At 37.2% G+C, this 23,676-nt stretch overlaps 1 protein-coding gene across 3 annotated transcripts in view; it reads right to left on the bottom strand.

Moving 5' to 3' along the window:
* The window catches only part of TSEN15 (tRNA splicing endonuclease subunit 15), a 130,623-nt gene that overhangs the window by 4,900 nt on the left and 102,047 nt on the right, over nucleotides 1-23,676 (bottom strand). For 2 of the 3 annotated variants that reach the window (XR_010839710.1, XR_010839708.1), the window contains 2 exons: nucleotides 15,792-15,974; nucleotides 4,109-4,287 (listed from right to left, as the gene is read on the bottom strand). The gene's annotated coding sequence lies outside the window, so the exon portion shown is untranslated. Of the gene's footprint in view, nucleotides 1-4,108; nucleotides 4,288-8,451; nucleotides 8,472-15,791; nucleotides 15,975-23,676 lie in introns of those variants that run through there. The other variant, XR_010839712.1, reaches the window with a different exon arrangement.

Genomic DNA, 23,676 nt, shown 5'->3' with positions numbered 1-23,676 from the left:
TACTGTCGCCACCACCACACCAGCAATCACGTCACTGGCCAGTCATTCTACGGCAGCATTCTTATACTTGCCAGCCTGACAGTCAGCTGGGGCTACTTATTAAAAATCCTGGCACTTGCCTGGTGGTCCAGTGGTTAAGAATCCACCTTCCAATGCAGAGGTCACGGGTTCGCTCCCTGGTCTGGGAGCTAAGATCCCATGTGCCATGGGCAACTAAGCCAATGCGCCCTAGAGCCTGTGTGCCCCAGAGCCCGCATGCCACAACAAGAGAGAAGCCCGTGCGCCACAACAAAAGATCCCGCATGCCACAACGAAGATCCCTAGTGCCACAACTAAGACCTGATGCAGCCAAATAAATAAATAAATAAATAAATAATAAATATTAAAACAATATATACATCCTCAGGCTCCGCTTATTGGAAACTCTGGGGTGGGGCTCAGGAAGCTCTACTTCTATTAAGTACCCCCGGGGCCACTCTAGAATTGGGCAAGCTTGAAGACTGCACTGGAGCAGTTCTAGAGTTTTATTTATTTAGCATCAGAATAGCCTGGGTGCTTATTATTAATACAAATGCAGAGTTCTACCCTGGAAGCCCACAAAAGATTCTACTTCGAAAGCCGTGGCACAGACCCTAGGAATTGCAATTCATAAACATTCCTAGGTGATTCTGATAGAGAGGTCCATGGGCCTCACAGTGAGAAGCTTTATTTTAGAGAGAAGCCCCATCTAACTTCACACTCTCAGTCTATAGCCAGTATGATCTGGGAGTAGCCATGTTCTACTCCATTCTGTGATGGGTGGGTCAGAGGAGGACTTTGGCACTTGGGGGACTCCCAGAGCCAGAGGACCAAAACCACTGGGCAGGAGGGGCCATGAGCAGAATGGTTAAGGAGATAAGTCACAGCAATAAAGGTAGATCTCACACTTAAATGAAACCGAAAAAGCTACATTTATTTTTTATAATATTTATTTATTTAGGCTGTGCTGGGTCTTAGTTGTGGCATGCGGGATCTTCACTGAAGCATGTGGAATCTTTCGTTGAGGCATGGGGATCTTTTTTTTTAGTTGCAGCCTGCGGACTTCTTAGTTGCAGCACGCAAACTCTTAGCTGCGGCATGCGTGCGGGATCTAGTTCCCCGATCAGGGATTGAACCCCAGCCCCCTGCATTGGGAGCATGGATTCTTACCTACTGGACCATCAGGGAAGTCTCAAAAGAGCTGCATTTAAATAAGATGTGGGTAAACCAACCTTTATGTATAAATATTCTAATAACAAAAAGACTAAGATTTGCTCACTAATATATTGAACACATATTACGCCCTGAGCATCTGAGGTATGCTATCTCATTTAATACATGCAAAAATTTTAATTTTGTATTTGTGAGCCAATAAGAAACTTATCCAAACAAGTAGGAAGTAAGTGGCAGAGCCTAGTCTCAAATCTAGGTCTTGTTGAACTGAAAGAACATGGTTTTAATCACCGAGGTGTACTTTAGCTAGAAACACGGATTACTTCTGAAATCAGGAAAAAGAAACCCACAAATGTAGTGTTATATATACTAAGAGAATTATGGATTAATAAAAGGGACTCTGAATTTGATCACAAGACCCTTTGGTGGTAGAAAAAATAATCCATCCCCATAATTTACCAATTTTGTAAGCTCAGATTTTAATAAATTGTGTTTTATTAAAATTACACACCTGTAAGGTTGAGGACCCTAGAACTCCCCAAATGTGCCAACAATCAAAAGAGGCATAAATGATGTAAAAAGAAACCACCTAAGGATCAGAGACTAAATCATTCCCGATTCCTGTGGAAACGCTGCCTCGGAAATAAATCAGACAGCTGTAGGCTCTGTGGGCCTCCGCCTCAGTCAGCACCACGTTCTGGAGGCTCCCAGGTTTGTTGTTCAGTGTAGAGGAGGCCTCTCACCCAGGTGAAACAGTGTCCCAAAGCCCCAGGGTTCAGGACTGTGTTCCCTGGTTCAGGCCTGCAATCTTTGCCAGGCCCTGGCTGCGTAGATTCCTCTCGAGCAGCAAGAAGAGACAGGGTCTAACCTCTATTTTCTGCCAATTTGCTGTGTGTTGAGAACCAATAGCTATAATCAAAATGCTTCCTGTTGACTCTGCAGCCTTGGAGGAGGAGTTTACAAGTGCTAAACACATGTTTCCAAATCCTCATCTCTGAAGCAGTCCTTTAAGACATAAAGGTGCAGGAGCCTGTGAGGGGGCATGGAAGAACAAACAATGTAGCAAGGTGTGGTGGCTAAGGGGCAGAGGAAGACAAAAATAGAGGTGGATCTCCAGCCCCACTTCCTGCCCTGCCCTCTCTCCTCCACCATGCCCTCCCAGACGATCCTTGTCGCAAAAAGAGCTTGGGATACCTGGGAAAGGCCTTTATTTTGCCTATGGTCTAATCCAATCATTAGCACAGATGAGAAATAAGTGCTCTCAGGAGCTCTGAGTGTTTCCTTAAACTCTCTGAAAATGGATGAAAAAATGATAACATATAAGTAATCCCCAAACCACCGATAACCCCAAACCTCCCTACCGTTAGGGAGCAGCCTGAATAATTGGTTCCTAAACAATTAAACTCTCTGGTTCTTTCATCAGTCACTTTATTAATAAGTATTTATGGGCTACCTTCTGTAAACCCATCACTGAACTGAGCAAGAATCGGAAATATAGGACCTGGAAGTGACTTCAAGAAGCTTTTTGTTTAATAGGCAAAACATTCTCCGACATAAATTGTACCAATGTTTTCTTAGGTCAGTCTCCCAAGGCAATAGAAATTAAAGCCAAAATAGACCTAATCAAACTTACAAGCTTTTGTACAGCAAAGGAAACCATAAACAGAATGAAAGGACAATCTATGGACTGGGAGAAAATATTTGCAAATGATGCAACTGACAAGGGCTTAATTTCCAAAATATACAAACAGCTCACACAACTCAACAACAACAAAAACCAAACAACCCAATCAAAAAATGGGCAGAAGACCTAAATAGACATTTCTCCAAAAAAGACGTACAAATGGCCAACAGGCACATGAAAAGATGCTTAACATTGCGAATTCTTAGAGAAATGCAAATCAAAACTACAATGAAGTACCACCTCACATGGGTCAGAATGGCCATAATTAAAAAACCTACAAATAACAAATACCAGAGAGGATGTGAAGAAAAGGGAACTCTCCTGCACTCTTGGTGGGAATGTAATTTGATGCCGCCCCTATGGAAAACAGTGTGGAGTTTCCTCAAAAAAACTAAAAATAGAGTTGCCATATGATCCAGCAATCCCACTCCTGGGCATATATCTGGACAAAACTATAATTCAAAAAGAGACATGTACCCCTATGTTACAGCAGCACTATTCACAATAGCCAAGGCATGGAAACAGCCTAAATGTCCATCGACAGATGAATGGATAAACAATATGTGGAACATATAGACAATGTAATACTACTCAGCCATAAAAAAGAATGAAATAATGCCATTTGCAGCAACATGAATGGAACTAGAGATTATCATACAAAGTGAAGTAAGTCAGAAAGAGAAAGACAAATACCATATGATATCACTTATATGTGGAATCTAAAATATGATGCAAATGAACTTATCTACAAAACAGAAACAGACAGACATAGAGAGCAGACTTGTGGTTGCCAAGGAGGAGGGGCAGGTGGAGGAGGGATGGAGTGGGAGTTTGGGATTAACATATGCAAACTAGTATATATAGGATGGATAAACAACAAGATCCTAATGTATAGCACAGGAAACTATATTCAATATCCTGTGATAAACCATAATGGAAAAGAATATGAAAAACAATGTATATATGTATAACTGAATCAGTTCACTATACAGCAGAAATTAACACAACATTGTAAATCAACTATACTTCAACAAAATAATTTTAAAAAGAAACGCATTGTTTAGAGAGAAGGTCAGATTGATAATTAGGGTACAATGCAAGGCAGTTAAGATCTGAGTGCTACCTTGAGGACAACTAGAGATATAGGCTTTTCCTTCAGAAAAAGGAAAAAAGATTAAGGTGGACCGGAGGTATCAAGGGAAGCTTCATGGAGGAGTCTGGCTTTGAACTTACTAGGATTTGGAGAGCAAAAGAGAGAAGTTCTGAGGGCATTCCAGTGGTGGAGAAGAGGATGAAAGGCCTCCCATCTTTCCGCCTATCAAAATATTTTCAGGCCAGCTCAGGTCTGGCTTGCCCTTGTAGTCTTCCACCATAAGAACTGTGAAGATTAATGCCTGCAGATGTCTTTGAGTCTTCAGAGAAAACAAGTATATACACACAGTTACAAAAAAGCATCAATGGGGTTGCATTATATCAATTGCAATTAAAGTATTCTGGACTTAAAAAAGGTAACATCCTATATTCCTAATAGCATGGAATTAGAAAAACTAACCATCAAATACCTTTTACCCTTCTCTTTGTTTGGACATGTTTAAAATGTTAACTTCTAGAGGAAAAAATTAATTGGATGAATAAGAGCAAACACTCCTTTCTATATGTGGTGATTCATTTCCTCCACACTGTATAAACCAAACAGCTGTATTTAGAGCAGATACATAAGATTCAATTATAGTTACAGACATTACTAACTTGCCATTTTTCTAAACATTTTGAAACACTGAAAATGTAGTTGAAAAGACAGCTTGCATCATGCTTGATCATGGAGAAGCAGCATTCCATGATGTTAGGTGAAATCTATATCGAAATCCTACACCTGATTGCAAATAGAATTTTAACTGGCAATCTGGCTTCTAGGTAGTGTATTATGACATAAAATAAATTAATCTTTTTTCTTTCATACAGAACACAAGGCCACAATCAGTGCCAAGTCTGTTCCCTAGAATTGTTTGGCAATGTTCCCAGATGTTCCAACAGTCTTGTAGCAGAAGCTTTGCAACCCATTTGCTAGGCAGAGCTGTTATTTTTTTTTTCCTTTCATTTAACAGACTGCAATATGTCCCACCCTTCCTGGTATCACTGGACAATCGTATTTTCAATTCTTCTTTAATGTCTTATTTTCCCAAACCTAAGGTCTTTCTGAAACTGACCTTGTTATTCTACTCTGTTATTCTCTTCAAGCCTATATGGCTATATTATCCTCTTAAACAGGCAAATCCAAGCTCAAGGGGATTCAGATTCAACTTAAAACGTGTTCCCCAGAATGTCAAGTTTCTCAAGATGTTAATAGATATTCCACGAGATAAAGTGATGTCAAATTAAAAAAAAAATAAAGAAACGCTGCAAACCCTCTACATCTCTAGGGATTTATAAAGCACATTACTTGAGAAAAAACAGAAATCAAGCAGGAAATATATTTAACTTGGTTAAACAAAACTGATTTGACTACAGAATTCTTTCTCTCTTTTTCTCCCTCTCCTTTTCTTGCTATAATATCACTGGAATATAATAATTATAATCATAATAACAATAATAATAATAAAAATAGCTATCTCTACTCCTTTAGTGATTGTCATAGAAATTTTAACATACATAATTAACAGAGTTCAATATTAATAGTTATAATCTTCTTTTGAATCATATAAGAATACTAGAATACTGTCATGCCAGTCATCACCCTCCCTAAGTTATATGCTATTCTTTCTTGATACTTATCCTCATACATTAGACATTAACTTTACCATTATACACAGTCAATATTTATCCTTTCCATTTTCATGTATCGCAAATCTTCCTTTTTTTTTTTTTGCAGTATGTGGGCCTCTCACTGTTGTGGCCTCTCCATTGCGGAGCACAGGCTCCAGACGTGCAGGCTCAGCGGCCATGGCTCACGGGCCTAGCCACTCCATGGCATGTGGGATCTTCCTGGACTGGGGCACGAACCTGTGTCCCTTGCATCAGCAGGCGGACTCTCAACCACTGTGCCACCAGGGAAGCCCACAAATCTTCCTTTTGACATGAAGTATCTTCATTAGATGTTCCTTATGTGAAGACGTGTTGGTAGTAAGTCCTCAGGTTTGTGTCTGAAAATGTCTTTTTTTGCCTTGATTTTTGATAGATTGTATTAATAAATATTCATTTCTAGGTTGAGAGTTATTTTCTTACAGTACTTTGAAAATTCGTTTTCAATTCTTTTGAGTTCCACTCTCATTTCTGAGAAGTCACCTATCAGTTAGTCATTGCAGATGTGTCTCCACCCACTCCACTCCCAACTTTTTTTTTCCCTGTTTGGCTGCATCTGTTACTTTCTCTTTCTTTTTATTATTCTGAATTTGTCACTCTGTTATGTATTTCTTTTTACTTCTGTTGTTTGGCACTGGGGGAACTTCCTTAATCTGAAGATTGATGGTCTTCTGGAAAACACTCACTCATGTTGTTTAACAATGAATGTCCCCAATTGTCATTTCTTCTTAGAACTCAGATTATATGTATGTTGGACCTGCTAAGTCTTTCTTCCATATTTCTTAATCTCTTTTTCATATTTCTCTTTGCTTTGTCTCTGTCTCACGTTATGTGTAACTTCTTCAACTTTACCTTCCAAATAACTAATTGTTTCTTTAACTGTGTTTAATATAATGGTAAATCCATTCATCCAGATTCTACTTTCAACTATTATAATTTTTATTTCTGCAGATTCATCCAGAACCCCCTTTTCAGTCCTATTTCTCTCTATATATTAATTTATACATATTTATTTTTATTGTATGTTTGGTATCTGATAATGGTACTATCATCAGTCTTTATAAGTCTGATTCTGTGTTTTGTTGTTTTTTTGAATCTTATTCATAGTTGTATGCTTTGTATGTATGTAGAGGTATTTTGGTGAGTACATGGAACATGGAACTTTAACTATGGTATTTCTTTGGGGCTTGGTTGTCAAGTTTACTCCTTTGGAAATGATTTGCATTTGTTTCTTGTAGCCAGAAACAATTGCCCTATTAGATATGATACTTATTATAAAGCTATAGTAATTAAGACTGTGTAGGGTTGGCACAAGACTAGACTAACAGAACTCAGAAACAGTTGCTCACATAAATGGAAAGTTGATATATGATAGAGGTAGCACTGCAGACACTGGGCAAAAGATGGTTTATTCAATAAATGGTGTATGATAATAAATAAAAAGAGAACCAAGTGGGACTGCACCAGGAAAATGTATCCTAACCACATCTGTTTCTTGATGAGGAGAGATTGTAGGAGAGCTAAATGAATGACAGTCATTCTTACACTGAGACCCATATATCAGCTTCAGGACAGATATGAACCCAGATGGTATATGAAAAGGTTGCATGTATATGCATAAAAAATTGTAGGGAAAATAGGATTCTATATAACAAAAATTTAAACTGTTTTTTAGTAATCATAATCGGTGGTGATAGTATTAGCATTGCCTTTTTGTGACTGTTATGTGTCATATGAGATAAAGCAGATGAATAACTGTGGGATGTTCTAATTGTATTTTCCCTTGTATTGTTGAGAACACGGATTCTCAATGTGGAAGAAAGGAGATAGAGATGTAATCCAGAAGAGGTTAAATACAAATCGTGTATTTCTTAATTTAATTGGAAATATCAGAATAAATATCATAAACATGCAACATATTTTCTTTGTATCGACCTACTTACTTATCTATCATCTATGTATCTGTGTATCTATCTATCTACCTATCATCTATCTAATATATATATTAGATATATTATATCCACTGAAAAGGCCTTGAAGCAATGACTAACCAGTGATATCCTGCAAAACTGTATTCAGAATGTGGTCTTGAAATGCCATTTCCTATTAAAAGAAATAACATATTCTTCCTATGTTTCAACATATCAGATATCAAGGAAACTATTAAAGACCACTAGGGTTATGTCAAAAGGACTCAGAAGCCAATTTAAAGAGGCTCCCACTTTATTCTATTCCATTCCATTCCATTCCATTCCCGTATTCTACTTCCAAAGATAAGACAATTTGAATTTCAACAAGGATAAGAATTGTAATGCGTTGGAACAATCAAATATTTTAAGTCCATGCATTTCTAGAGATATTTTAAAAATTGGATGATAAGCAACTGAATCATCTTGAAAACAGATTAAATAAAAGGAAAAAATCAAACATTTATCTTTGCTTTCCTTTGAAAACTGTACCACTGGAAAAACTGAATAGCAAATGAAGAGACTCTTCTCTTTATAAAATTATTTGGGCCAGTAAAATGATAGAATTAGAATATTACCATTTTGCTGTCATAAAAAACAATAACCAGATATTATGTGTTTGTTGATGAAAGAACATGCCATCATCTGGTTCAAAATATATCAAACCTGAATCTGATCAAGCCCCTGGATCCAGCTTCCAATTTGCAGAAATATATGGGTCTTGTTGAACTGCACTGTGGGTAGGCAATCCAAATTATGGGAAACTACAGTTCAAATGACATAGATAAAAAGATGGCATAGATTCTTCAACAGAGGGATGGAGGAGTAACCTGTAGATGAAAAGACATTCAAAGCATATACCAAGTTTTAAAAATAAATCAAACAGATGTTCATTTCTGTGTCTTGCTTCTTTCACTCAGAATAATGTTTTTGAGATTTATCTATGCTGCTGTGCATTATTTACAATAGCCAAGACATGGAAAAAACCTAGTGTCCATTGATGGGTGAATGGATAAATAAGTTGTGGTGTATATATACAATGGAATATTATTCAGCCACGAAAATGAAGAAATCCTACCCTTTGTGACAATGTGGATGGACCTTGAGGGCCTTATGTTAAGTGAAATAAGTCAGAGAGAGAAAGACAAATACTGTATGATCTCACTTATATGTGGAATAAAAAAAAAAAAGCCAAAAAACAAAAGAAACAAACAAAACCCTCCAAACTCATAGAAAAAGAGATCTGACTTGTAGTTACCAGAGGCAGAGTGTAGAGGGATGGCGAGTTGGAGGAAGGTGGTCTAAAGGTACAAACTTCTAGTTATAAGATAAATAAATACTAGGCATGTACGCACAACATGAAGACTATAGCTAACATTGCTGTGTGATATATAGAAAAGTTGGTAAAAGAGTAAATCCTAAGTGTTCTCATCACAAGGAGAAAAATATTTTCCTATTTTTTTTATTTCTTTTCTTTTTATTGTATTTATATGAGAAGATAGATGTTAGCTAAACCTATCATGGTAATCATTTCACAATACATGTAGATCAAACCATCGTGCTGTCTGCCTTAAACTTACACAGTGAGTATGTCAATTATTCCTCAATAAAATGGGGGGGATGGGTGGGGGAGAGGTCAGAATATACACTGATATATCTCAGATGAAAAAATTGAGATTAATTACTATCTTTACCATCTATGCTGCTGTATATATCAATAGTTCATTCTTGTTTGCTACTGAGTAGTATTCCATTGTGCAAATATATCACAATTTGTTTATACATTCACTTGTTGATGGACATTTTGGGCTGTTTCTAGGTTTAGGCTATTATGAATATAGTTGCCATGAAAATTTGTGTACATTGTGTACATTTGTATATTGTGAATCATGTTTTCATTTCTCTTAAGGAAATATCTAGAAATAGAATTGTTGGTTTGTGTGATAGTGTATATTTAAGTTATATGAAACTGCCAAACTGCTTTCCAACGTGGTTGTACCATTTTACTTTCCCACCAGCAGTACATGAGAATTATAGTTGCTCTACATTTGCACCAACACTTGTCAGTATTTTGTATCATTTTAGTGGAGTTGTAGTGGTATCACATTGTGGTTTTAATTTTAATTTTCCTCTTTATTATTGTTGTTAAGCATTTTTCATGTGCTTATTGAGGACTGTTGCATCATTTTGGTACGTGTGAAGTGTCTTCAAATCTTGCTCCATTTTAAAGTTATTTGTTTTCTTCCTACTGACTGATTTTGAAAGAGTTCGTTCTTTACATATTCTGGATATAAATCTTTTGTCATATATATTCATTGTAAATCTTTCCTCCCTGTCTGAGGCGTGCCTTTTCATTTCTTAATGGTGTCTTCAAAAGAAGTTTTTTTTTTATTCTGATAAAGTACAGTTTATCATATTTCCTTTTATGGTTTATATTTTTTGAACTATCTGAAAAATCTTTGACTATCTGAAGGCTATGAAGATTTTCTCCTATGTTTCCTTCTAAAAAGTTTTTTGTTGTTATCCTTTTAGTATCTGAAGTACCTATAGTGATGTCTCCTCTTGTGATTCCCTCCCCCTTTTTAATCTTGATATATCGAGCGAGAGGTTTATCAATTTTATTGATTATTTTAAGGAACTTCTTTTTGATCTCATTTTCTCTAGTTTTCTTGTATTTTCCATAACATCATTTCAATTTACTACGCTTTTTCTAGATTTTCACATTGAAAGCTCAAATAATTTATTTTTGCCATTTCACCTTGTTAAATACAAGCTTTTAAAGCTTTAAATTTTTCTCCAAGAGTGATTTACAAACTAAACAGCTAAGTGTTTTAGCTGTGTCAAATTTTGACATGTTGTATTTTCATTTTTATTCAATTTTAAATATTTTCTAAATTCTCTTGTGATTTCTTCTCTGACCCATGGATTATTTAGAAATATTTGCTTTATTTTCCAATATCTAAATACTTTCTTCCTGTGATTTCTGATTTAATTCTATTTTGGGCAGAAAACATGGTTTGTATGATTTCTATGCTTTTAAAATTATTGAGATTTGTTTTATGGCCCAGAAAATGGCTTATTTTAATAAATGTTCCAAATGCGCTAGAAAAGAATGTGCATTCTACTGTTATTAGGTGGAGTATTCTATAAATGTTGATTAGGTCAAGTTAATTGACAAAGTTGCTCTGGACTTTAATATCTTTATTAATTTTTATATACTCGCTCTCTCAATTACTGACAGAGAAATTTTGAAATCTCCAACCATATTTGTGGATTTTCCTATTTCTCTTTCAGTTTGGTTGACTTTTGCTTCATGGATTTTGGAGCTCTATTTTTAGGTGCAAATGCATTAGGATTGTTATATCTTCATGGTAAATTGACTCATTATCACTATAAAATGTCTCACTTTATCCCTGGTAATATTTTTTTCTGAAGTCAGCTTCCTTTCATTGGCTTTTGCTTGACATAACTTTTCCCATCATTTTTCTTTTTTTAAATAACAGCTTTATTGACATATAATTTACATGCCATACAATTAATTAATTTTAAAATGTACAATTCAGTGTTTTTTGGCATAGTCACAGTTGTGCAACCATCCCCACAATGTTAGAGCATTTTCTTCACCTTATAAAGAAACCACATATCCTTTGGCAGTCACTCCCATTTTCCCTACCCACCCAACCCTTGGCAACAACTAATTTACTTTCTGTCTCTATGGATTTTCCTATTCTGCACATTTCATACAAATGGAATAATACAATATGTAGGCTTCTGTGTCTGACTCCTTTAGCATATCATAAAGGTTCATTCATGTTGTAGCATGTATCACTATTTCATTCCCTTTGATTGCCAAATAATCTTCCACTATATGGATTTCTCACAGTTTACTTATCCATTCATTAGCTGACAGATATTTGAGTTTTTACTTCGGCTATTACAAATAATGTTGCTATGAATAGTCATGTGCAGGTTTTAGTGTGGATATATGTTTTCATTTCTCTTGGATATATACCTAGGGGTAGAATTGCTGATTCATATAGTAACTCAATGTCTAACATTTTGAGGAACTGCCAGATTGTTTTCCAGAGTAGCTGGGCCATTTTAGATTCCCACCAGCAATGTATGGGGGTTCCAATTTCTCTGTGTTCTCATCAACACTTGTTATTATCTGTCTTTTTTATTCCAGCCATGCTGGTGGGAGTGATATGGTATCCCATTGTGGTTTTGATTTGCATTTCCCTGATGGCTAATGATGTGGAACATCTTTTCGTGTGCTTATTGGCCATTTCTGTAACTTCTTTGGAGACATGTCTAATCAGATCCTTTAGTCATTTAAAAATTGGGTTATTTATCTTTTATTATTGAGTTGTAACAGTTATTTATATATTCTAAATATAAGTCCCTTATAAGATATACAATTTGCAAATATTTGTCCCATGTTGTGGGTGGTCTTTTCACATTCTTGATGGTGTCCTTTGAAGCAGAAAAATTTAAATTTTGCTGATGTCCACTTTATCTATTTTTTCTTCTGTTTCTTGTATCAAACCTTCTATTATTTTCCTTTAACCTATCTGTGCCCTTACATGTAAAATGGTTTTCTTATAGATAGCATATAGTTGGATATTGCTTTTTATTCAATCTGAGAATCTTTTAATTGAAGCATTTGGACCATTTACATTAAATGAAATATTCAGTATGTTTGGGTTTAAACTTACAATTTTGTTATTCTTTTCTATTCACCCATCCACCACTTATTTATTTACTTATTTGCTCTTTTTCTGTCTTTTTTGTATTAATTCATGGTGTTTTAGCATTCAAATATCCAGTATATGCCCAGTAGTGGGATTGCTGGGTCGTATGGTAGTTCTATTTTTAGTTTTTTAAGGAACCTCCATACTGTTCTCCATAGTGGTTGTATCAATTTACATTCCCACCAACAGTGCAAGAGGGTTCCCTGTTCTCCACACCCTCTCCAGCATTTATTGTTTGTAGATTTTTTGATGATGGCCATTCTGACTGGTGTGAGGTGATACCTCATTGTAGTTTTGATTTGCATTTCTCTAATGATTAGTGATGTTCAGCATTCTTTCATGTGTTTGTTGGTAATCTGTATATCTTCTTTGGAGAAATGTCTATTTAGATCTGCCCATTTTTGGATTGGGTTGTTTGTTTTTTTGATATTGAGCTGCATGAGCTGCTTGTATATTTTGGAGACTAATCCTCTGTCAGTTGCTTTGTTTGCAAATATTTTCTCCCATTCTGAGGGTTGTCTTTTGGTCTTGTTTATAGTATCCTTTGCTGTGCAAAAGCTTTGAAGTGTCATTAGGTCCCATTTGTTAATTGTTGTTTCTATTTCCATTTCTCTAGGAGGTGAGTCAAAAAGGATCTTGCTGTGATTTATGGCATAGAATGTTCTATCTATCTTTTCCTCTAAGAGTTTTATAGTGTCTTGCCTTACATTTAGGTTTTTAATCAATTTTGAGTTTATTTTTGTGTTTGGTGTTAGGGAGTGTTCTAATTTCACTCTTTTTCATGTAGCTGTCCAGTTTTCCTAGCACCACTTATTGAACAGGCTGTCTTTTCTCCATTGTATATTCTTGCCTCCTTTATCAAAAATAAGTTGACCATATGTGTGTGGGTTTATCTCTGGGCTTTCTATCCTGTTCCATTGATCTATATTTTTGTTTTTGTGCCAGTGCCATACTGTCTTGATTACTGTAGCTTTGTAGTGTAGTGTGAAGTCCGGGAGCCTGATTCCTCCAGCTCCGTTTTTCTTTCTCAAGTTTGCTTTCACTATTCAGGGTCTTTTGTGTTTCCATACAAATTGTGAAATTTTTTGTTCTAGTTCTGTGCAACATGCCATTGGTAGTTTGATAGGGATTGCACTGAATCTGTAGATTGCTTTGGGTAGTATAGTCATTTTCACAATGTTGATTCTTCCAATCCAAGAACATGGTATATCTCTCCATTTGTATCATCTTTAATTTCTTTCATCAGTGTCTTATAGTTTTCTGCATACAGGTCTTTTGTCTCCTTAGGTAGGTTTATTCATAGGTATTTTCTTCTTCCTGTTGCAATGGTAAAGGGGAGTGTTTCCTTCATTTCTGTTTCAGATTTTTCATCATTAGTGTATAGGAATGCAAGAGGTTCCTGTGCATTAATTTTGTATCCTGCTACTTTACCACATTCATTGATTATGAGCAACATTTTAAAAAACATTTCTTGCAATATACATCTCCTGATGAATTGTCATAGCTTTTGTTTGTCTGATAATATTTTTTACCATATTTCTGAAGAATATATTAGTTGCATATGGATTTTTTTCCCCTTTTAATATTTTGAAGATGTTAGTTCATTGTTTTCTGGTTTACATAGTTTCTGCCCAGAGGTATACAATAATTCTTATTTGTTTCTCTGTATAGACTGTCTTTGTTCTTTGGCGGCTGCTAAGTTTTTTTCTTTTTTAATCACTGGTTTTCAGCATTTTATAATGTGCCTTGTGTGACTCTGTATGTGGGTATTTGTATGTCTGTGTGATATCTTGTTTGATGTTCTCTGAGCTTACTGGATCTGTGAGTTTATAGTTTTAATCAAATTTGGAGATGTTTCAGCCTTGAGTCTTCTAATATGTTTGCTTTCCTTACAACTCACTCTTCTTATTCTGGGACTCCAATTACATGTATCTTGGACTTCTTGATATTGTCTCACAGGTTACTTAGGCTTTGTTCATTTTTAAAGTCATTGTTCTCTGTTTCTTTTTGGATAGATTCTATTGCTATGCCTTCAAAGTCATTAGCCTTTTCTTTTGCAGTGTGAAATCTGTTGTTAATCCCCTCCAGTGAATTTTTCATTTCAAATATTTTATTTTTCCACTCCAGAATTTCATTCTCATTGATTCTTTTTTATATGTTCTATTTCTCTGCTCACTATGTTTATGTCTTTCTTTACATACTTGAATATTACATTAATAACTGTTCTATCAGCCTATAATTTCTGGCATCACTGTAAATTATGGATCATCTGTTTTTACTGATTGTCTTTACTCCTAGTTAGAGGACACGTTTTCCATTTTCTTGTCACATCTAGTTTTCAAAAAAAACTTATTGGTTCTGGACTTTATAAATCTTACATTGTTGAGTGTTTGGATTTCGTTGTGTTCTTTTAAAGAAGGTTGGGTTTTATATTTGTAGATACTTAAGTCACTATCAGATCAAAATAATCTTTTTTAAAAAATTTGTTTTACTTATTGATCTTTGGCTGCATTGGGTCTTCGTTGCTGTGTGTGAACTTTCTCTAGTTGCGGTGAGAGGGGGCTACTCTTTGTTGTGGTGCGTGGGCTTCTCATTGTGGTGGCTTCTCATTGCGGAGCACAGGCTCTAGGCACGTGGGCTTCAGTAGTTGTGGCTCACGGGCTCTAGAGCTCAGGCTCAGTAGTTGTGGCACACAGGCTTAGTTGCTCCGTTGCATGTGGGATCCTCCTGGACCTGGGCTTGAACCCATGTCCCCTGCATTGGCAGGTGGATTCTTAACCACTGTGCCACCGGGGAAGCCGAAAATAATCTTCTTGATAACTGTTTTTAAGCTTTTGTAAGTAGTGCTAAAGTAGTTTTTACTCCAGGAATATTTCATACTTACTTCTAAGGTGTGACCTCTCAGGAATCCCCACTAAATGCTCCAGGTGATCCCAACGATCCTCCACTGTGGATGATCAGAGTTTGAACACATTCATCCCTGTGCAAGCTTACAACTCCCCACCATTCTTTGAACAGCTTTGTATAATTTCACTCTGGGCATGTGTAGGTCAGTACTTAGCAAAAATTCAAAGGGACCTTAATGTAGATTTCTGGAGGTTTTTTTAAAAAAAGCTTCCTCATTTCTGGAGCTTCCTAAACATGTTTTTAAAATTCAATAAATTAAATTCATAAATGACTATTATTTCTTAAACATGCATAACAAACATACAATGTAACTATTATGGACAACTAATAATAAACCATAACAAACAACTGATCATCAAATGATACCATGCATTACTATGTTATTCATATTGATAACTTACACCTGTATGCTTAAGTGAAGAAATGAGTATCATTTCTTTGGTATTTACTAACCAAGTAATTTTATTATATCCAAGTGATAAAATATATTACCAGACTCAGCCTTGCCATACAGCTTCGTACAGCTCAGTGACAATGTCTAGGTGGCAGCAGCAGCTGCTAGTACACACACTGTAGCTCCAGGTGCTTATTCTCCTGAAGAGCAAGCTTCAGCCCAAGCCATTTCAGGTAGGAAAATATGTCTCTGTCTCAGTTTGTATTCCCCCAAATAAGAATCTGAAAAAAGAAATTCAGTACAAGTAATTTATTTGGGAGGTGACTACAGGATGGACATTGAGAGAATAAGAAATTGAGTTATAAAGGGGATAAAGACAATAAATTGTGAGTTAATGAATTGTGGGTGACTGGGGCTTAATACTACTGGGGACATTCTAAGAAAATGGATGGAACATACCTGAGAACTATTCCTCAGGAGCAGAAGGAATAGAAAGCTGAATTCTTTATTCACCTACTCCCATCACTCATTGGCCGAGTGCTGCACCTGGGGCATCGGCCCTCAGCACTGTTGGCTACTCCATTCCTTGGAGCATAAGAGAGCATGGCCAAGCTTAGTCCTGCAGCTAGACAATGCCATCAGGCAGAGTCACAGGAATTCATCAGAGTGTATGGGAACCACAGGCAGTTGACCTCCAGGGTAAGTGGAGGGGATATGGGTGAGGCATCAACAGGTCCTCCTTTCCTTGGAAACAGGAACTCATTCAAATCTCCTGTTCTGTTTACTCTAATCAAGCCCAACCATATTAACATCAAAAAAGAAGAAGGGTAATATAAGTCAGGTGCTCTCTAATGGAAGCTTGACCCTGTACAATACTGTGGGGTGAGGAGAGAGACAAAACAGCTACTAACAGTTGCTGAATGGGCAAAGGTTAAAAAAACAGTCCACAAGCAAACCAAACTTTTGGCCTCTTCAGCAGATTCCTTCTTTTAACCTTCTGTACATCTGGCATGAAGTGTGTGATGCAGCTGGGTCTCCATGGCAGTCAGACTCATGGTTATTGTATTTATATTGGGAGTGGGTATGTGTGATGTGCTTTTCAAAGGAAGGGACACAGCCCTAAGTCTGTTCTCAGAGAATAGCTGTGGCCATTGTACTTTCAGTTCTTCAGGTTTTTCCCCAAAGGATGTGGAGGGGGAAAAAAAAAAGACTTCCCACAGCACATAGGTGGCACAAGGACTCGAGCCAAGCCAGTGGCCATAATGATGAACTCATTTTAATGCCTGAAAGAACCCTGCCCAAACTTATGCGATACAGTCACCCTTTTAACATTCATTTTAATTTTTAAGTGAATTCTTAGAGAAAACAGTACTCAGGATAGATCCATATGACGGCAGAGTAGGAGACCGCAAAAAGATAATTTCATGGATACATTCACCCTCACCATATTTAAATCATGAAGTTCCTTGAGATGAGCGATGCCTTTATTTTTGCAATGAGAGATAAATCTTAATTGCAAGTATGCCTGCGATATGTAACAGTCTGATTCAACATCATTCATTCATTCATTCATTAATAGTGTCAAGCACTGTTTGAGGTGCTGGGGATATTATAGTGAACAAAACAACTAAAGTCCCTGCCTTCATGTGGCTGATAATTAATTGGGTGAGATCAACAATAAACAATTAAACATATAATAATCAAGTGGTCATAACTGCCAAGGCTCACAATAAATCAAAAGAAAGGGTATCAGGAATGCAGAAGTTCTGGATTGTTATTTATAGTAGGTGCCTTCTCTAATAAGGTGATTTTGAGCACAGTGAAAAGTAAGTAAAGTAAGAGTGGATGCCAACCAGACATGTAAGAGTGTTCCAGACTGAGAGAGAGCATGTGCAAAGACCCTGAGGTAGGGGTATGACTCATAATTCAAGAACAGCAAGGAAACCGAGAACAAGTGAGATAAGAGAAGTTATAGGAGAGAAGTATTTGGGTGGGATTAGGACACTTGCAAAGCACATAGAGCCGATGAACTAGTGTAGAAATTTGGTCATTGCTCTGAGTGACATATGAAGCCATTATACTTTTTTGTGTTTTTTTTTTTTTTTTTTTTTGCTGTACGCGGGCCTCTCACTGTTGTGGCCTCTCCCGTTGAGGGGCACAGGCTCCAGTCGCGCCGGCTCAGTGGCCATGGCTCACGGGCCCAGCTGCTCCGCGGCACGTGGGATCTTCCCGGACCAGGGCACGAACCCATGTCCCCTGCATCAGTAGGTGGACTCTCAACCACTGCGCCACCAGGGAAGCCCAAGCCATTATACTTTTAAAAGAGCCCTCTAGCTGCTGTAGTAGGGCAGGAGTGGAGGAGTAGAGTAGTTAGGATGCCATTATAACAATTCAGGCAAGATGGTAGAGGCTTGGACCAGACCAGTGCAATAGTTGTGGAGATGGTGAGAATTGGAGATATATATTGATATTGAACTATATTGATATCATTGATACTAGAGACACAGGGTTTGCTCATTTGAATATGGGACAAAGAGAGGAGTCAAGGATGACTTCAAGATTCTTGACTTAAGCAACTGGAAGGGTGGAGTTACCATTTACCAATGCCGAGAAAAGTGTATGAGAAGCAGGTTTGATAGGGGAAACCACACCTTTGGTTTTGGTCCTAGTAAGTTTGAGATGTCTCTTAGGCGTCCAAGTGGAGATATTAAGTAGGCAACTGAATATACGTGTCTGGACTTCTGGGACAGAGTCCTGACTGGAAGTATAAATTGAGGAATAATATTTAAAGCCACATGACTAGAAGTAATCACGAAGGGAGTGAGTGTACTTATGGAAGAGAAGCAGTCCTATGATGGAGCCTCCAGCTTAGAGTCAGGGAAAAGAAAAGGAATCAGTAAAAGAGACAGTGAAATAGCAGCCACTGAGGTAGAAGGAAATTCAAGAGAGAATAGTGTACCAGAAGCCAAAGGAAGAAAAGATTTCCGAGGAGGAAAGGAAAGAGTGGTCAATTATGTCAAATCCTGCTGATGGGACAAGCAAAAGGAAGATGGAGAATTTAACACTGGATTTGGCTCACATCATTTGGATGTCAGTGATCTTGACAAGTAAGGGCTGATAAAGGATCTTTCCATGCAAATAGTCTTCTTTACTTATAAAAGGGGTAATTGAGCCTCTGAAATGGAGTAAAGAGGAAGAAGATGAAGAATTTATGAAGAAGGAAGTCTGAAGGCAAATAAAACAAACCTCAATAACCATATACAAGATCCCTCACCTCACTTGGCCGCAGTATTGAGAAGGGCCAAAAGAAAGAATTGGCCTCTACACTCAGTTTTCTCTTCTGTATGATGGGAATGTTTATTGTACTTACCTTATAGGGTTATGGTTGGGATTCAGTGATTTAAAACATGTGAAGTATTTAGAATACGTCCTGGACATAATCAGGTCTTAATGAGTGTTTGCTATAATTACTATATTACTGTCATCATGTTTAATATTCTTATTTTCACTTCAGCTTGGAAATTTCATGACTCTATGTCATCATTATCATCTTACTAAGAATCAACCATCCCTGATGGCTAGTTCTAGTGTTGTACTGCCACGGTAGGGTGTATTTGCTTCCTGCCCAAATATTAGTCATGGCTTCCTTGTCAACTTCTCTGTAAGAGTCCATTTTAGATTAGAGTAAAGTAGGTTAAAAAAAAGGAGTTGGGAATGCTCTTTTCTTAGATGAGTGGTCCTTTATTGATACTATGGATTGGTAGATACAACAGGCTTTTATCTTAGGGCTTTAGTATTAGGTCCACTTGGCTTGAGATAAAACATTCTCTTGGAAAACTGGTGCCTGAGTTTGCTGTGGCTTTGGAAGTGGCTGCTCTCCACAGTTTATATTTTTTTGCCTGGTTGTTTTTGAAGTGTTTACACTGCCCTCTCTAGATAAAATTGCTAGGCTGACTTTGTTTCATCTGGACTTTATATTACACCATAATGATTAATCCACTTGGTCTGGCCAAAGTAAGCTAGCAACTAAGTACCACTTGTAATTTCCACAACAAATGATGTAATTCATCCTAGTCGGGAGTTTGTACTTGATAAACGTCCAGTCCTTGTCTACAGTGAACCTGGAACCTTGGGTATAACATCATGATGGAGATTTTAAATTTCTTATTCTTTTTCATCCCTCTTTTTGAAATTTGAGGGAGGGGCTTTACGGACATGGGACTGAGATTGATAAAACTCAGATGGAAAGAAAGGGCCAAGAGAGGGTGACAATTAGTTGATCTCTCACTGAATTTGATCTGTCTTCCCTCTTTGAGGCAAGGATGGCAGCACGGAGCTGCCTCCACGCCAAAGCCGTCAGTCAGTGAGGTGAAGCTGCTGCGGAGGAGGGGGTGGGAGCCTTTGGCCACTACTGTCCTGCTTCCTCAGGACATTTTCCAGACTCTTTGAGGATGGGGTGTGTGTGTATGTTTTGAGTCAGATATCTTTATTTGTATTTTCCAGATGTGGACAGTGAAGTTCACAGAGAATGTAGTACCTCATTTAAGTCACACAACCAGTAAGTAGTAAAGCCAGGATTTGAATGCAGGTCAGCCTAATTTCAAAATCTATATTCTTAAACCCTATTCAATATTGCCTCCTGATTCAATCTTACTTTTTTAAGTGTACAGTTCAGTTATTTTTAGTATATTTGAATTGTACCAACATCACCAAAATCAATTTGATAATATTTTTATCACCAAAGAGAAACCCTGTATCCTTTAGCCATCAACCTAAACCTACCGTTCAGCCAGCCTTAGGCAACCACTATCCTACTTTCTGTCTATAGATTTGCTTATACTGGATAATTCATATAAAGGGAATCATACAATATTGGTCTTTTGTGACTGGCTTTTTTCAGTTAACATAATTTTTTTTTAAATTTAATTTAATTAATTTTTTATACAGCAGGTTAAGCATAATTTTTAGAGAAAGACTTTTTTGGAGCAGTTTTAGGTTCAGAGGAAAATTAAGAAGAAGGTACGAAAATTTTCCATATGCCTCCAAACCCCACCCATGCATAGCCTCCCCCGTTATCAACATCCTGCACCAGTGTGGTACACTTGTTACAATTGATGACCCTACAATGACACATCACAGTTACCCTAAGTCCACAGTTACTTTAGGGTTCACTCTTGGTGTTGTATATTCTTTGGATTTGGACAAATGTATAATAATATATATCCATCATTACAGTATCATAGAGAGTATTTTCACTGGCCTAAAATCCTCTGTGTTCCACCTATTCATCCCTCCCTCCTTGCCCCCAACTCCTGGCAACCACTGATTTTTTTTACTATCTTCATAATTTTGCTTCTTGAAATGATGATTTGAGAATTTATTCCAGAAAGATAAAGAAAAGAGAAAAACAAGCAATTCAAATAACAATTGACTAAACTCAGCTGCTCCATACAAAGCAAAGCTGGAAAAAAAAACCAACAACCAAAAATCCCTGCAATAAACAGAACAACACCGCCCCCCTCCTGGAGTAAAATGACACTGAAAACAGCCTCAAAAGTTAGCAGCCCAAGTTGGATTAGCAAGTCAGGAGGCTCTGGAAAGAATAGCTTCAAGAAGAAAATAAATTTCCTCTAAAGTGTTGCAGATTCTAAATTATTATCTTAGCGAGAAAGTGAAGGCATATGACAATAATACATTATAAAAATTCAGCACCTTGCTTCCTCTACTTCTTCCCTCCTTCCTCCCAATTTAGGTATGTGCATTTCTTTTTCTACTGGCAAGGTTATATGCCGTAGAATTTCTTCACTTTTTCTATGAGTCCAAACATACGTTAAAATGTAAGCTCTATGAAGGCAGGGATATGTTGTCTGTTTTCTTCATTGATCTATCCCTAGCACTTAGAACGGTGCTGGCCCAGAGTATGTAATCAATAAATATTTTTTATTTGAATAGAATGAAATTTACCGAATAATGACTAATATTCATTTAATTGAAATAAGTCCTGGTTACTTTTAAACTTAATAAACAGCCAAAATGCAGAAGAATTAATTATATAAGAAAGTATAAATTCTATAAATTTTGACAATGTAAAATTAACTATGTGATGAACTGAAGTTGTGACATTGGGGGTAGCCACGAGGGGAGAAGGGGAACACAGGGCTATTAAATCTCTCGTCTTAGAGGAAAGTCAAGAGATACCATCTGAAATTGATGGATCAAGAAATGGAGGGATGTATTGGGTAAAGCTATAGAAGTATGTAACAGAATAATAAAAAGTGAAATACATCTGGCAGTGGTTGTTGAAGTATAAATGAGCAAAAATCTTCATCTTTCATGAGGGGACCCGTAAGATGTACTTTGAAGTCGATACATCGAAGATAAAAGGCTAATAAATTATTATTGTAGGTGTTGGTCTCAGAAAGATTAAAGTTAGAGCAATTTTAAGCTGTTACCTCTGGGGAATGCCACGGAAAAAGACCTGTACTTTTTTTTTTTTTCAAATTACTCTCCATTACCAACTGAATTGTTATTGCCAGGTAGCCATATTTTAAAGGTGATATTTTTAATTTAAAAATAGTTTCTAGAAAAGAGAAGAATTTTTAGGGCAGAAAAAAAATTGCAACAGTTTGCAATTACATACTGTCTACCAGCAAAGACCGTCAAACATTTTGCAAACATTATCTGATGGTAAGTGTCAGAATCTACATTTGCCAGATGGAGAAATTCAGACAAAGATGGAAGTGACTTGCCCATTTTCAGTGCATCTGTGACCGAGCCAGTGATAAAACCCAGGCTTTCTGGATTCTGAGTCCAAAGACAGATTTGGATTGATTTCTTCTTAGAAAAACCACCACATATTGGTGTGACAATAGTTAAGGAAGAAATCCAAACTAATAGATGACAAGCTCTGTGTTTAGGGCTTGGAAAATGCCTGTATTTTTCCATCCAATAATTTGGTGCCAAAATGCACACTGTCTGTCAAGAGAAAGACCAGTGTTTCTCTGAAGCACCTGATGGGAATATAGATCATTTCAAGGAGTTGTGTCTGCAAAAATAAAAAATGACAATCCCTATAACAACCACAATTAATTTTTAAGTCTCACTGTATATATAAAGATTTCTGCCATTTTATGGCCAATTAGGAAACTAAATTTGGTTAATTAGCTTGTTAAATAATTATGATTATTCTGCCATATGCCTCTAATATTAATTCAGACTACTAGCATAAGTGGAAAGGATAAAGAAACTTTTACTGATCTGGCATCATTTTACCTATTGATTTTACTCTTGATGTGAGAGTGTATATGTGTGTGTGTGTGTGTGTGTGTGTGTGTGTGTATATTTTTTGCCTGACTTCCCCATCTGGTTAAAACCCTGGAGGGGAGTCATTAAATGATTAGAGTGGATTCCTCTTGTCTTGTCAGTAAAGTTCACTCCTCATTCATCCTACCTCCAAAACGACAAATAAACACTTCTGAAAACAGGTCTATAGCAGATGACACTGGCCCAAATAACCAAAGTGAGCATTGGCCCAAAGCTGCTGCAGAACTTCCAGGAGAATTTGGAAGAGGAAATTGTGAGTCCAGACTCAGTCTGGCCGGTTTCTTTTTTTTTCTTTCTTTCTTTCTTTTTTTTTTTTTTTTTTTTTGGCGGCACGCGGGCCTCTCACTGTTGTGGCCTCTCCCGTCGCGGAGCACAGGCTCTGGACGCGCAGGCTCAGCGGCCACGGCTCACGGGCCCAGCCGCTCCGCGGCACGTGGGATCCTCCCGGACCGGGGCACGAACCCGCGTCCCCTGCATCGGCAGGCGGACTCTCAACCACTGTGCCACCAGGGAAGCCCCTGGCTGGTTTCTTGACACAAGGGGAGCTGTTTTAGGTGAGGAGCTGTTGGTGGCCATGTTTTTAGCGTGTGGACTGAGAAACAGAGAAAGGAAGGAGAAAGTGGATGTACGGAGAGGAGCAAAAGTGAGGCACGAATATAG

This window comes from Kogia breviceps, chromosome 1, assembly GCF_026419965.1.
Source record: "Kogia breviceps isolate mKogBre1 chromosome 1, mKogBre1 haplotype 1, whole genome shotgun sequence".
Classification (NCBI taxonomy): Eukaryota; Metazoa; Chordata; class Mammalia; order Artiodactyla; family Physeteridae; genus Kogia; species Kogia breviceps.
Note: the sequence above shows the minus strand (reverse complement) of the source record. Positions and strands in the feature narration are given on the sequence as shown.